Genomic DNA, 15,750 nt, shown 5'->3' on the forward strand with positions numbered 1-15,750 from the left:
CTGGCCTTCATCAATTCCAATTGTTGCCTGATCCTATCCAGCATTCATTTCTTATAGCATTTATGTCCTAAAGCGTGAAATACAAAAGACTACTGATGACATATTAGATGATTTTAAGTGGTCCATAGAAGCATATTTAAAATTATGTTTATTCTGAAACACACTGAGGAAAAAAAAACATAACACCAAATAATTTTGTATGTTTTCTTTGAAATTCACTTAATTAAAAGACGGTAAGTTATTAAAGAAAAATATTAAGACAGGTGATTTGAAGATGTAAAAAGTCATGACTTGTCCTAAGTTTGGGCAATACTGGCCACTGGGAAGTCCATGTAGGGTGGAACTTAAGCACTACAGTTAGGCTCTGGGTCAATGATTCGAATCCCATATACTAGCTAAGTAAGTCTAGAAGAATTACTTAAACCTCTTTAAATTCCAGTTTTCTAGCTGTGTAACAGGGATAAAATAATCCACCACCCAGGTGTACTGTATAGATTGAAAAAGATAATCCACAAAACTTTCTTAGCTCAGTACCTGGCATGGAAAGTGCTCAACAAATATTAATAATTGCAATTATTCATGACCTCTCTTGGCCATCATGCCTTCACTTGTAATCAACTAGACACATGATCTATACTATGGACAATTTTCATTTATGGATTTTCTGCCCCAAACTTCCCTTATCTGCTTTTATGTCTTTATTTTTATCTTCTGGTATAAATCCAAACATCACATGATAACTTTAAACATTAATCTTTAAAACTGTAAGCATCTTGGCAGTGGGAACCAAAAGCCATATTCCTCTGATTCACTAGGCCTTATGAAATTAAAAGAATCTTTAATGTTTGTTGAATAAATCTAAAAATCAGAAAGGAAAATCTGCTGCAAATAAATCTCACAATGGATAGTACATAAACACAAACTGTTTGAAAGCATCTGATACTATTCTAATGTGTAAATAAGGGGGCTGGGGGGATGACAAGGTATGCCTTTGCTCCACTAAGATATCTGTCAGTTTAATCTTAGTTGTGGGTCTCTTCTTCTGTTTCCCACTCTCATACATTCAATAATAAAATCTAGGTATATGCCAACCACTGTATAAGGTGGCGAAGACCTGGAAACAATTTAGTAAAAGAAAACAGACTAGTATCGGAACACAGGTAAGAAGAAAATTACTAGATAATATGCTAAGTACGTAATACCCAAGGGTTTTTTATGTTCTGTATGCTCCACAAATGCTGACTACACCCCATCCTCCTCTAACGTAGAGCACCTGGCAGCACCACACAGGGCTGACAACATTACATCACATTAACAGTAATAACTTAACTGCTACCTTGTTTTCAGGTATATGCTAACCATATAAAAGTTTTTGTCTACCAACCAGACCACTGCTGAAATTCACTAATAGGCCTTGTTTCATGTGATTTGCCAGCAAACATGCACACACACAGGCCCTAAAACATGACTGGCATTCTGTTAATCTACAGCAAAATGACTACAAATATAACTGGCAAAAACATCAGTTTATACTTAGCCTTTCTGGGGATTGGGAAAAATATATAATAGGAAACGTACTGAAGTTACCCTCTCTAGAGAATTCTTTTACCACAAAATGTCCTCACTGATGCATCAAAGGCTTTATTATTGAGAAATTTAAAATGTTATGACTCAGAAAACTAACATTAATTCTCAAGCTTCTAAGCAACAGTTAACGCTAACAATGATGAAGATAAGCTATCACTGTGTTACCTTTTCATAAGTTATAAATCTCACTTTACTGAAAGTGTATTAGTCATAACTCAGTGAGACACAACTCTTGGATCTCCTTCACTGTAAGAAGAGGGTTCTGTACCAATTTGTTTTTATCAATTTTATCAATATCATTTTATCAGTAATCAATCCTTGTCTTACACAAATATGGCATAAACAGCATCTGAAACAGAAGTTACTCAACTGGCTTACAAGCCGAAGCAGTGTTTGGATGGAGGGCAAGAGGAAACCACTTGCAGGGAGGGGAAAATAATATAATCTTCAAAGACATTTTACCAATAAAGGTGGTGGGGTGGCGTAAGGGTAGCGGGGAGATGGGCTGGAATGAGTCAGAACTTCTGTATTTTCAGCTGTGCTCAACACACTGAGCCCAGGGTTACTGACTGTAGAGCATGAACAAATCTTTAAGAAACAAAATCTAGTGTGTGGTGTAAAAAGAGAAAAACCCAAAGAATATATACTCTTCTCTAAGAATAAACAGATTACTCACTGCTTGGGAGAGTACTTTCTTCTACCAATATTCTGCCAATTCACTGTTAGTTGGCCTTTTACTATGTACTAAGAACAGTAATAAGCCCTTCACACACATTATCTTTATTAATACTAAAGCAACCTTGGAGGGAAGTACTATTATCATCATCACCTCCATTTTATAGATGAGGAAATATTTTATCAATAATAGAGGCCAGATCTCAAAATTTAAAAATTGTATGCTGTACTATACATTTAAGAGTTTTAACCAACTGGCCTTTAAATAGAAAAAGACAGAAAAACTAGCTTCTATCCTATCCCCAAAGTAGTTATAACTATTTTTTTACACCTTGCAACACTTTCACCATTGTAAGCAACAATGTTTCTATACTGAAATCAAAGGAAAGAAAAAACTAGGTTAACAATGCTGCATCTTTAGTTACTACAGTTCCTAAAATTACAAGGAACAGGAAGGCAGTTTGACGGCCCAGAGCATCCTTTGGATTTAGACAGTTTGGGCTTGAATCTCTACAGCAGTGACCTTGGTCAAATTAGTATCGTAGATTTCATTTCCTCATCTGTAAAATGGGATGATGATAACAACACCACCTCCCTCAAGGAAAGATCATATATGTAAAGGGCTTATTACTATGCTCAGTACAATTAAAACATCAACTAATGGTGGAGGGAAAACAGCCACATATATATGCTCACCAAACCAAAATATAAAAGTAAAAAGCCTAGATTCTCACAAGTCCATTATTGAAAAGAAGAAAATTACTATTTGACTACATGCTCAAGATAAAATCCAAATTCAACCTATTCCTAATTTTTTAGGGGATCAATGCATTTGAGGTGGGCCAGAAACGATGCTGCAGTGCATCTGTGACACACACCTAAAAATGGCTCCAGTCAGAGCAGCATCTTAATCACCAACAGAGGAGGTTAAATCTACTTTTAACAAATGCTGGAGTTAGACTTGGTGGGCGCCTAAGTATCATTCTATCGTTTTTATTTGCAGGAAGGAGTAAGTTATCAGGCACTTAATCAAGAATCGTGATTCTTCTGGTGCATTCCAAATGAAAATCTTACAGCACAGCCGCCTACCGTACAATTAATTCCAAGTACCCTAGCAAGGCATGAATCTATGAACCCAGGCTGAAGATCGGCCAATGCAGAAGTCTGGGTAGCAAACATCAGGCATGTTGGAAACCTCAAAAACAAACAAACAAAAAAACCCACACCAAACCTCAAACCAAGTCAAAACAAATATGCATCCCTTTAAAGGAACTAGACGCATTCCTCTCGGGCAAAAGAACAATTTATCAGTGTCCCCATTGGTCCCCATGCCCTTTTCTTCAAGTCCCAAAGCGGGGCCTTTACCGTAACACCAATAATATTAACGCTATCTCAAAGACAGAGAGCTGCAGAGTGGGATTCACTACGCAGGTTAAGGGATGGCGAGGCCTAGGGTATGAAATGACTACCAAACCCTCCTCTGGAGTTGGGGCAGCACGTCCCTAGCGGAAGCAGGGTTGGTCCAGATTCCCCCCAAGAGCCTCCCACGGAGCCAGGTCTTTAACCCGGTCTCTCTCAGACACTGCTCACTGCAAATTCCACCCTCACTACATACGGAAAGAAGTAGGCAGCCAAGGCCCTAGATGAAGCCCTTGAGTTGTCTGGGGGACGCATCCCACACATTAGAAAAAAAGACCGCGCGCCGCCTATCCCAAGGATGGAAACTCCCTTCTTGAGCCGGCAAGGCGAGTAATCCCCCCCGCAGGGCCTGAGCTTGGACTGGGTGGGAGAAAGAGACCGACGGGTCCGGAACTCCCGCTGGAGACCACATGGGGCGGGTATGACTCCGGTTTCCCGCTCCCCGACCAGGAGGCCGAGACTTCCCCCAGACACAGACATCATGGGAACCAAAAAAAAAGAGGGGGGTGGCTAGACCCAAGGCCGCCTCCAAGCGGCTTCCCAGTATCTGCCAGCCAGGGTCGGGGTGCGCTTCCACGCCCCAGGCCGCCCCACGCCAGCCCTCCCCGATGGGGCCCGCTTTGATCACAGCCCCTACGCCCTCGCTTTCCTTACCGGCCAGGGCGAGTGTCAAGCGGAGTGTGTCTGCGCACTTCGAGAGTCTCCGCCGGGCTCTGATCGAGGGAAGGGGAAGGGGAGTTTGGGGGTAGGGGGTGGCTGGAAGAGCCACCGGACTGGGAAAGCCGAAGCTGCGGATGGACGAACCGCCAAAGCACTTTCGCTGCTTCCCGAGAGGGAGAGAGCGAGCGAGAAAAAGAAGCAAGATGGCGGCTAGCCAGCCCCTACGTACTACGTCATGCCGCGGCGTACGTATGGCAAATCTCCGCAAGACCGCCCTCCGGCGCAGAGACGGCCAGATCACGTGTAGCCTCCGTGGCGGCCCAACCCCGGCGGCAGGCGACGGTGCCTCCTGCTGGAAGGAGGGAGTTCCTGCAGTCGAAATTCCCGCTGCCCGGTAAAGATTTTGCCTGAGCTCTCTCTAGGAACTTTGAGGAGAAGGCGGCGACTGTAGGTTGATATGCCTCAGGAAAGTGAGCACTCTTGCATGTGGTGGATGGGTGTGTGAATTGGTTCAACCAACAGTTTGGCACTATGTAGCAACATTACACTATGCATAATCTTTAACCTTGTTATTTGACGGTATCTTGATATTTTCCAGAAATGTGAATACGATATTCATAATACCAAAACCTGTCCGTTGGTTAAGGTAGATAAATGCATTATGATACATCCACATAATGGACTATTCTGAACCCATTAAATTCAGATTAATACTTAATGATCAGGGAAATGCTTATGCCATAATGTGCTAATGCCATAACTATGCTATAAAAACACCCACATATGTGCATATTCATAGGAAAGACTAAAAAAATGTACTCTGCATGTTAATAATGGTAATGTTAACAACAGTTTTCTTAGGGGCGCCTGGATGGCTCAGTCGTTAAGCGTCTGCCTTCCGCTCAGGTCACGATCCCAGGGTCCTGGGATCCCACCCTCACATTGGGCTCCAGCCCCACATAGGGCGCCTGGGGCTCCCTGCTCTGCGGGAGGCCTGCTTCTCCCTCTCCCACTCCCCCTGCTTGGGTTCCCTCTCTCGCTGTGTCTCTCTGTCAAATGAGTAAATAAAATCTTAAAAAGCAAACAAACAATAGTTTTCTTAGGACAATCAGATTTTAAAAATATTTTATGCATGGGGGCGCCTGGGTGGCTCAGTTGGTTAAGCCACTGCCTTCGGCTCAGGTCGTGATCCTGGAGTCCCAGGATCGAGTCCCGCATCGGGCTCCCTGCTCAGCAGGGAGTCTGCTTCTCTCTCTGACCCTCCCCCATCTCATGTTCTCTGTCTCTCATTCTCTCTCTCGCAAATACATAAAATCTTAAAAAAAAAAAAAAATTGTATGCATGCCTTCTATAATTTCCTGATTTTATAATCAGAAATCACTTTTAAGGTGTAATGAAGTTTGTGAGTCATAAAATTGTTATGACACACAAATGATGTGTGCATACATACAGTATATATACTGTATGTGTGTAACTATATGTGGTATTTGTTTAGGTTTCATAAAGAATTACATATTCTTTAGGTTTTATTTATTTATTTTTAAAGATTTTATTTATTTATTTACTTGACAGAGAGAGGGAGAGAGAGAGCACAAGCAGGGGGAGTGGGAGAAGCAGGCAGAGGGAGAGGGAGAAGCAGGTTCTACTAGGGGCTCCACTTCCTGGGGCTCCACTCCCTGCGGCTCCACTGGGGGAGGCTCCCCTGGCAGGGGGCCTCCAGTGGGGGCTCTATCCCAGGACCTTGGGATCATGACCTGAGCCAAAGGCAGATGCTTAACCGACTGAGCCAACCAGGTGCCCCTAAAATATTTAAAAAATTACAAAAATTATTCTTCCATAAAAAAATAATATCTACTCAAATTTGTGTTATTTACTTGCCAGATATGTACTGAGCACCTTCTGTCTGTGCTAGGTAATGGGAATATAAAGGTGCTGAACAATTAAGACTTTGGTCTAGTGATACAGATCCAATAATAGGTTTGGATATGTGCAATGAAGGAAACAAACAGGATATCAAGATAAAAAATAACCAGGGAGAAGAGCAGGAGGAATTTACTTTAGAAAATGTGGTCACTGAGTACCTTTCTGAGAAGGGGCCATTTAAACTGGGACCTAAATGATAACAATAAGCAGTAATGCGAAGAGAGCTGGAAAGTGCTCTGGACCAAGTGAACTGCAGTTGCAAATGCCCTGATCTGGGAAAGAGATTGGAATGTTGTAGGAACTAGGGGAGGAGTATGCCTGGAACTTAGTTAAAAGAGAGAGTGACACAACTTGATGCTAGAAGGAAAGATGAGGGCTGGATTCAGAGGGGCCTTAGAAGCGAAATTAGGGAGTTCAGAATGTCATCTAGGTGCAGTGAAAAGTTTTTGGAAGATTTTAAGATGAGGAACCACATGATCTGATGTTTTACATTTTAACAATCCTGGAAGTGGGGCGCCTAGGTGGCTCAGTCGTTAGGCGTCTGCCTTCGGCTCAGGTCATGGTCCCAGAGTCCTGGGATCGAGCCCCACATCGGGCTCCCTGCTTGGCGGGAAGCCTGCTTCTCCCTCTCCCACTCCCCCTGCTTGTGTTCCTCCTCTCGCTATCTCTCTCTGTCAAATAAATAAATAAAATCTTAAAAAAAAAAAAAGATTATTGGGAGTGAAGAGTGTGAAAAATAGATTGTGGGGAGGCAAGAAAGGAAACCAGCAGCCCTGCTAGGCAGTGATGAAGTAATTACAGTGGTGAAGAATGATAGTGGCCTGGACTAAAATGGAAGCATGGAGATGGAGAGAAGTAGACAGGTTTGGCATGTATTTTGGAGCTAAAATACACTTGCTTGTGGGACATGATGGCTTCTAAATGTGGGGGAAGAAGAAAATCAATGACAACAGATTTATGGCTTGAGCAACAGGGTGAATGACAGCAACGTTTATAGAGATTATGGTGTTGGAAGAGGGAAGGAAAATCATTTGGTTGGTGGAGCAATATTAAAAAGAAAAATTGGGGAAAATTAAATTTTGGACATGTTAAATTTGAGATGTTCATGTAATGTCTAACTGTAGATCAAGTATGCAGTTGACATGCATGTCTAGAGCTCAGAGGAGAAGTCAGAGTTGGAGAAAGAGATTTGAGTCTCATAGATATGGGTTTCAGACTTATACACACACATTCCATAGACATGTGTTTAAAGTGGTAGAAGCAGATGAGATCATTTAGGGAGAGGAAAAGAAGAAAAAAAATGGCCAGTCCTAACAACAGCAATATGTAAAGGTTAGGTGGGAGTGGAGAACATAGCAAAGAACAAAGAAGCCAGAGAACTGGGAAGCCTGAAGATGATGATGATGTCACAGAAGGCAAGAGAGGAGAGAATTACAAGATGGCATGAGCACTCAGATATGTTAAATGCTGCTGAGAGGTCAAGTCATATGAAGAAGGAGCCAAAAGTGTCCATTGTGTTTGGCAACATGGAGGTTACTAGTATCTTTTACAAGAAGTTTGGTGGAGTAACGAGGTCAGAAAGTCATATGATGGTGAGTTGAAAAGGAAATAGATGTTGAGAAAGTGGAGATGATGGATAGTCAGTTATTTCCAGAACTTGAATTTTGCCAAGACAGAAAAACAAGGTAGCTGGAAGGAATGTGGAGTAAAGAGAGACATTTTTAAATATTGGAGACAGTAGATGATGTTTGTATGATGATGGGAATAATCCAGAAGGAGGTGAGGAACAATTATGTAGAAGAGAGAGGGAACCCTAAGGAAGGGAGGTCCCTGAGAAGGTGTGAAGGTGTGGATCAGGGCACTGATGGAGGATTTACCTTTGAAAGGGAAAGTGGGTGCAGCTGTAGGGAGTATTGATGATTCGATGTTGGAAACAAAAGGGAAGTCCCATTGATGGCTTCTGTTTTCTCAGTGAAGTAGGGAGCAAGGAAATCTGCTGAGGGGGCTTGGCTTGTGGGAGTTTGAGGGGAAGATTCAAAAGTAAGAGAGTGAAAAATTAAGCCTAGTGTGAGGAACAGAGTAGGATTGGCATGCTCTGCTGAGAGCACTTTTGATGTTTGTGATGTTGGATGTAAAATATGTCATTCAGTTTATTTATATGATTTCTCCAGCAGCGTAGAGCATTTTGGTACAGCTATGAAGGAGATAGATACATTCATCCATGCTGGGATTTACCAGGCAAGTATAATGTAGGGAAGTGAGGGTATCTATAAGTAAGGGACTGAAATGATGATAATATTGAGTTTGAGCATATGGTAGATGTGTGGTAAATGGAAACTTGTGTCCACTTTATGAATTACATATGGTATATTTTAAATTCAAGGATTCCCTGCCATCTCTCCTGGTCTGAGCTGTATTTCCCACCAATCTGGTCAAGGATTGTCACTGCAGCAATGTTAGAATAAATAAAATAATAAACAGAGGTAAGTTCACAAGCACACACCAACCTCACCCCCCCCCCCTCCATTGGTATCAATGGTCTTTTGAAATGGAAAAGCTTGGCTGATATAGGGTCATTGCCAGGGGAAAGCCTACTGACTGTCCCCAAGAGGACAGGGAAGCCTTACCTTGGTGAATTTTTCCCAACCCTCTAGGATCTGGCCTAGAATGTTTTAGCCTCAGAAGTACCTTTCTTTGGCAACATAAAACAGCTCCAGCAATCAGATGAATTTATATTAGCCAAGGTCATGAGAATGATATATATAACCAGAATATTAATTTATTAATTTTCAATTTATATACCTGAAGACTCAAGACTGCAAAGCCAGTGTATTTACTACATAGACAAACTTACTGAAGGCTGCTTGCTGAGCACAGATTCAGAACGAGTAGAGTTATGTGTATAGGTTGTTCTTGATTCATCTATCTCCATGACAGGATGATGTTGTCCCAAAGATAGAAATACTCAATTTCCAATGGTTGCAACTTTCTACATTGATCTCCAATACAGTAGGGACATCCTGCCATGCTATTGATTTGAGCTGCTTTCTCCTTGACAGCACTCGGATGGGCACTGAAGTGCTCCTGTATGCTCCTTTCTCCGTTTCCATGGCTACCCAAACCTCTTAGCAAAATTGTTTCAATAAAAATCAAGTTACAGTCAGGTCAGGCCAGTTTGTGTTTTAAAGGTGACTTTGCTTACTTTGGTCTTATCCATTGCGTGTAATCTTAAAGTTTAGCTCTCAGAGAGCAGTCTTATTTCCCTTATTTCCAGTATCTTGGGGAAAATCAGACTGAAATCTCTAGGTATTGGTCCAATGTCCAGAGCCAAATAATATTCTTTTAAAATTTACTTTGTTTTGTATTATTCGCACCTCTCCTAACACCCCTTCAGCATAGGCAAATTTGTCATAATGGAAATGTTCTCATGACATAGTGAATGAAAGCTTGTCATTCAATTTCCAGTTCTGCTTTTTCTAAAAATTAATTTTAGGGTTACATTATCAAATTGCCAATTGGTGAAATACAACCAGGCAAACTGTTTCTTACTGAAAACAAATTGATACTCCAAAGAATATGACCTATTTTCTTTGTGATTGCCTAGTCTTATTTGCTAATGGTTTTTTGTTTTGTTTTGTTTTGAGAGAGAGAGAGTGCACATGTGCATGAGTGGAGGGGGTGGGGGTGGGGCAAAGGGAGAGGGAGAGAGAGAATCTTAAGCTTGCTCCACACTGAGCACAAAGCCTGACATGGAGCTCAATTTCACAACCCTGAGACCATGACCTGATCCAAAATCAAGAGTCGGATGCTTAACTGACTGAGCCACCCAGGCGCCCCTTGTTTGGCTTTAAGTTTCTACCCTTCTCATTAGGACTGATTCTATAAACCTAGGGGCACTGAAGATTTATGAGATATTAGGTAAAAGATAAAAGAATCAATGGCCATATCATGCTTTATTAGTAGTAGTGTATCTTTTTAAAAAAATTTTTTTATTAACATATAATGTATTATTTGTTTCAGGGGTACAGGTCTGTGATTCATCAGTCTTATACAATTTGCAGTGCTCACCATAGTACCTACCCTCCCCAATGTCCATCAAGTAGTAGTGGTTTTTTTTTTTTTTAAGATTTTATTTATTTGATAGAGAGAGACACAGCGAGAGAGGGAATACAAGGCGGGGGGAGTGGGAGGGGGAGAAGCAAGCCTCCCACGGAGCAGGGAGCCCGATGTGGGGCTGGATCCCAGGACCCCGGGATCATGACCTGAACTGAAGGCAGATGCTTAACTACTGAGCCACCCAGGCGCACCAGTAGTAGTGTTTCTTAAAGGTTTATGTGCACAGGACAATTTTGGTCTCTTTTCATCAATAGTCCAGCAAATCATATTTAGTAAAACTGTGAAACATTATAAGCCTGATGTAATGAAAATCATAATACCCAAATACTGTATGAAAATGTAATCTAATTTTCTTAACTTCAACAGATATTGAACTTTGCTAATAAAGAAAAATATTGCCAGTGCCTCAAAAAAATTACCTTTTGTCAAGTTGTAAGAGGTTACATACTACATACATGTAAGAGGTTACATGCATACACTTATATGTCACATATAAAATATTACATTATATAAAGTGGAATAAATATCTTTGTTCTTATCAGTCTATTATGAACTGGCTCAGCAAATCTTTCTTATAATGGAATAAAAAGTACAATCTGGTTAAAAGTGTTACTCGTTTATCACAAGTCCTATGTTAGTGAAATCTGAATTAACTGGGATTTGCTGTCCACCCAAAATTTCTCCAGATTTTTCTTAGCTAAGCGAAGTAACTAAATTCTTGGAGCAGTGGACCCAAGTCAAGAGGGTATAGTGTTGTTGATGAACAGAGAACGATATTTGGGAGCATGGGGAAGCAGGGAGGGAAGAGATAGGAGATAGGAGAAAACAGTAGAACACAGATTTGCCAGGCTCACGGCTTTGCCTTAGGCTGAAATTTCACCAGAGTCAGGAAGTGAGTAATGATAAAGGGCAAGAATCTAGAGACCAAAGGGAAAGAGGGTGGGTCTAGGGAATGCAGAGCAGAAAAGGTTAAAAAGGAAACTAGCCAGGGGGTAATTGAAGGTACTGAATAGGGGATGTCTTAACTTGTTAGCCCAGAAAATAGAAACCTGACATATTCCTGATGGATATACAGTGCTCAATAATTACCTCTAAGATTGTAACACTGGGTGTTGCCTGTAGCATTTCTCAAAGTATAAGGCACTTTTTTCCCCCTCCCTGACCAATTGTATATACAATGTATAAATGGAACCACCCCAGTTTCATTTTTTATTTCATCTTTTATTGCTCCATAGTAATTAAGAGAAGTAAGGTTGATAGTACATTTCTTTGTTAGCACTGGGACTAGGTATTTGTTTTATTTTTAACTGAAGTATAGTTCACATACAATATTATATTAGTTTCGGGTGTACAACAAAGTGATTTGGCATTTATATCCATTACAAAATGCTCACCTTGATAAGTGTAGTTACTCCCTGTTACCATATAAAGTTAATACAATATTATTTTCTATATTCTATATACTGTCCTTTTCATCCCTGTGATTTACTTATTTTATAACTGGAAGTTTATACCTCTTAATCCCCTTCATGTATTTTACCCATCCCCCTACCATCAGTTTTTTTCTATTTATGAGTCTGTTTCTGGTTGTCTGTTTTGTTGATTCCACATATAAGTGAAACGTGGTATTTGTCTTTCTGTGTCTGCCTTATTTCACTTAGCATAGTGCCCTCTAGGTCCATCCATGTCATCAGGAATGGCAAGGTTTTGTTCTTTCTTATGGCCAAGTAGTATTCCATTATTTATATATGTATGTATACACATGCACACACATACACCCCCCCCCCCATCATCTTTATCCATTCATCTATCCGTGAGCACTTAGATTGCTTCCATATCTTGGCTATTGTAAGTAATTCTGTAATTTTAGACTTCCTATAGAAAAGAGAATTTCATGTGTTACAAAGTATCAGCAGCCCATGCCTAGTTCAGGTTTTGTTTCTTTGCATTATCCATTCTTCTTTCTGCTGGGTTTAATTAAACAGTTATTTCAGAATTTCTTTGATTTGCTGAGCGTCTCAGAGGATTGCTTCACATGGGAATTCATAGTACAATACTCCAGGGATTGGCCATTGTTAAACTTATAGGGCACAGTCTTAATAGGAAGAAAAGAGAAAAGGGATAGTGATTGAACGAATTGAGAAAAAGCTTCTCAAAGTATTTAGCAGCCTGGGTAAATTGCAGTGAAATAAACCTCTCTTCATTTCAATATTCAATATTACCTATATGAAATTTTTAATTGGAAAGTCTTAATTATTGCAATGATTAATAAAATTGTGCTACCTTTTAGGCTACATGTAACCAGGCCACTTGTCCAACTTTGAGAATGCTGGTAGGGTGGGTGATCAGTCATCCCAGTTTGCATGAGACTGTCGTGGTTTTAGTACTGAAGATCCCATGGCCCCAGAAACCTCTCAGTCTGGGGCAAAATAGGTCAGTTGGCTGCCCTCTGCTGACTACAAGGAAGTGGAGGCATGGATCTTGGTTCCAAGCTACTTCCACATTCAACTCTGCTTTGGGTCCCTATTATCTGCCTGAGAAGATATCCTTGCCGGAGACCACTAACAGGAAAGGAGCCTTGTCTGATGCCACAGAAGATTCTTTTAATCCTCGGGGTTAGCCAAGCTGCAGACAACTAAGAAGTTAGTCCCGAAGAGCCCCCTGGGATCAACTGGACACATCATTGTTGTGGTGCTCACCTGGTTGTCATTGCTGCATTAACTCCTTCTATCCTGTTCCAGCTGCCAATTATCAAATGCTTACTGGGGGCCAGCAGGGTGCTAAGTCCTTCACACACATCATTTTACATGGCAAACTGCAATACAGATTATAAAACTGAGGTTCCAAGATGTTAAATGGCTTGCTTTGAGAACTCACCATGCCAATCGGTATAGAGCTTGTTGCTGTTTGGACTGCGGTATAACTTCAAACAAATTTGATGCCTTCATCCACTCTGCAGTCTCCAGGTTGCCTGGAAAACTTACCTGTACACTCTCTCTGACCTTTCGTTCAAGGTCTGTATCTCTTCATCACTTGCTCTATGACCTGGAGGTATGGTGACTGATGCTGTTGATGAGACCAGGCTCTTTCTCTGTCCACAGAGCATTGTACCCCATGACCTGTGCTGGTGGAATCTCCCTCTTTTCAGTGACAGAAGGTGATTTCAAGTGATTCTTTAAGAACAACAAAAAGAATAAGCATGAACAAATACTATCCATTGGTAAGAGAGCAATAACAAAAGCAAGAAATCCTGTTGCTTGAAATCATTAAGTAATAGATCATTAGTAATTTGGTCTATCTGATACAATTTAAAACACTAAACTAGATTACTGATTTAGAGAGTGAGTTAATTCCTTAGTCACTGTTCTTAAAATTCCAGTTGAATTGACAATTCAGCAATGCATTAATTATTTATCCAATTTTAATGAGTGTTATGAAATGAGATAATGGGAAAGCATTTAACTTACATAGAACCGTGCAAATATAAATTCTAATTATTACTGTGGCATTTTGAACTTTACCTAAGGCCAAAGGATAAGAAAAAATTTTGGTCTCAAGATTATTATTATTATTTATTCAGCACCCAAACTTGCAAAAGGTAAGCTTTTTCCAGGAACAGTGGAGAAAAATGTCTTTAATGAAGAACAGCTGTTGCATCTTCTCTAGCAGTGTGAGTTTTAAGCTGATCATGGTACTAGCTGAGGGTTTCATGGCTTTAGTAGGAAGAAGAGCACTGTTAACAAATCATAACTATTGGGCGCCTGGGTGGCTCAGATGGTTGGGCGTCTGCCTTCGGCTCAGGTCATGATCTCAGGGTCCTGGGATCGAGTCCCGCATCGGGCTCCCTGCTCCTTGGGAGCCTGCTTCTCCCTCTGCCTTTCTCTCTCGCTCTGTCTCTCATGAATAAAAAAACAAACAAACAAACAAACAAAAAAAAACAAAAAAACAAATCATAACTATTATCATCTTGTATTAGAAAAAAATTTTCTGGGGCACCTGGGTGGCTCAGGCAGGTAAGCATCTGCCTTCAGCTCAGGTCATGATCCCAGGGTCCTGGGGTCAAGCCCCGCACCGGGCTCCCTGCTCTGCAAGGAGCCTGCTTCTCCCTCTCCCTCTGCCTGCCGCTCCCCTTGCTTGTGCTTGCTCTCTCTCTCTCAAATAAATAAATAAAATATTAAAAAAAAAAGAAAAAAGAAAAAAGTTTTCTCAAATCACCTAAGAAGCAATTTGGCTTTAAAGAATTGGCATAAATCTTAGAAGTAAGCATTGCATAGAAATTTTAAGATTTTATTCTTAAGTAATCTCTACACCAACTCATAACCCCGAGATCCAGACTCACATGCTCTACCCACTGAGCCAGCCAGGTGCCTCTGCACAGAAATTCATTAGGTCACAGAAGTGACCTAATGACAGGGAGGAGTCACCTTTTTCAAGTGGATCACAGAAAATAAATGGAATGGGAATTCTTAATGTATTACTCAAATTGCATATTTGCTATTTGTAAGCATCATGTCATATATTATAAATCTGTATTATTTGCTTTTATTTTTAATATGGAACATTTAACTTAATGTATGCTATGCTTGATTTACTTTTTTCCTTCAACAAATACTCATTAAGAACTTATACCAGCTATTGTGCCAGTCACGGAGGACATAAAAATGAGCAAGACATTCTAAACTCCTGTTCTCAGGGAACTTATAGTCAAGTGAGATGGGAGGAATAAGGTAAAAAAAAAAAAAAATTATACGCAATTATGACTAAAGGTGGTAAATGCTCTGACAAGGCAATTAAAACGTACCAGGTGAGTCCAAAGGAAAAGCCACCAACCCAGATTTGCAGAGAAGGGTGATCAGGGAAGATGAACCCAAACATATTACAGGAATTAGCTACATGCTTGTGTATGTGTGTGTTATGAGTGAGTTAGTGTGTGTCTGTGGTGGGAAAAGTATGGTAGCATGTGGTAGGACAATGTTTGGGGCGAGAGGGGAAGTTGGCTTACATATAGGGAAGGGTGAAGAATGTTCCAGGCAGAGGGAATATCAAATGGAAAGACCCCCAAAGCCAAAGGGAACATGGCATGTTTGAGGATTTTAAAGTATCTCAGCAGCTCTGTTTAGAAAGTAAAAGAAGTAGGAGCAAAAAAGCAAACTTGCGGGCGCCTGGGTGGCTCAGTTGTTAAGCATCTGCCTTTGGCTCAGGTCGTGATCCCGGGGTCCTGGGATCGAGCCCCACATCGGGCTCCCTGCTCAGCGGGAAGCCTGCTTCTCCCTCTCCCTCTCCCCCTGCTTGTGCTCTCTCTCTCACTGTGTCTCTCTGTCAAATAAATAAATAAAATCTTAAAAAAAAAAAAAAGCAAACCTGCAGAGG

General features: G+C 40.9%; 1 protein-coding gene across 14 annotated transcripts in view; it reads right to left on the bottom strand.

Annotated features, from left to right (window-relative positions):
- Nucleotides 1-4,562, bottom strand: part of PRRC2C (proline rich coiled-coil 2C) — a 90,471-nt gene extending 85,909 nt beyond the window's left edge. For 9 of the 14 annotated variants that reach the window (XM_054508061.2, XM_054508058.2, XM_054508060.2 and 6 more), the window contains exon 1: nucleotides 4,336-4,562. The gene's annotated coding sequence lies outside the window, so the exon portion shown is untranslated. The remainder of the gene's footprint in view (nucleotides 1-4,335) is intronic. The other 5 variants (XM_054508064.2, XM_054508063.2, XM_054508059.2 and 2 more) reach the window with 1 other exon arrangement.
- Between the last annotated feature and the right edge of the window lie 11,188 nt (nucleotides 4,563-15,750).

Source organism: Mirounga angustirostris, unplaced genomic scaffold (genome assembly GCF_029215605.1).
Source record: "Mirounga angustirostris isolate CCGP_5_RB_7025 unplaced genomic scaffold, mMirAng1.0.hap1 SCAF_6, whole genome shotgun sequence".
In the NCBI taxonomy this organism is placed as follows: Eukaryota; Metazoa; Chordata; class Mammalia; order Carnivora; family Phocidae; genus Mirounga; species Mirounga angustirostris.